The sequence below is a fragment of the Pterocles gutturalis genome, unplaced genomic scaffold (assembly GCF_000699245.1).
Source record: "Pterocles gutturalis isolate BGI_N339 unplaced genomic scaffold, ASM69924v1 scaffold9132, whole genome shotgun sequence".
Lineage (NCBI taxonomy): Eukaryota > Metazoa > Chordata > Aves > Pterocliformes > Pteroclidae > Pterocles > Pterocles gutturalis.
In genome coordinates, this window is record NW_010108005.1 from 4,329 (window position 1) to 4,597 (window position 269).

Below are 269 nucleotides of genomic sequence, written 5' to 3' on the forward strand. Positions count from 1 at the left end.
GGGCCCCCCCCGCCCCCCCGCCAGCAGCACGAGGGTCCCCCCCCCCTCCCTGCCCCACCGCTGTCACAGCCGTCAGGCACCGCGGGTGTGCCAGCTGTGGATGCTCTGATATTGAAGAACCGATGGTCATGTTCTGCAATAAATGGTTTCGGTGCAGCCGGTGCCCTGTGCTAGGCTGGAGGTGCAGCCGGAGGGGGGGTGTTGCTGGGGTGGTCCCGGGGAGCAGGCACAGGGGGTTCATCGCACACCGCGGCAGGAGGAGCGGGTGC

The 269-nt window shown here is 69.1% G+C and overlaps 1 protein-coding gene across 1 annotated transcript in view; it reads right to left on the reverse strand.

The window, feature by feature from the left end:
* The window catches only part of LOC104461037 (SRSF protein kinase 3-like), a gene marked incomplete at its 3' end in the record, with an annotated part of 7,505 nt that overhangs the window by 3,018 nt on the left and 4,218 nt on the right, over positions 1–269 (reverse strand). The gene's annotated exons all lie outside the window — the stretch shown is intronic.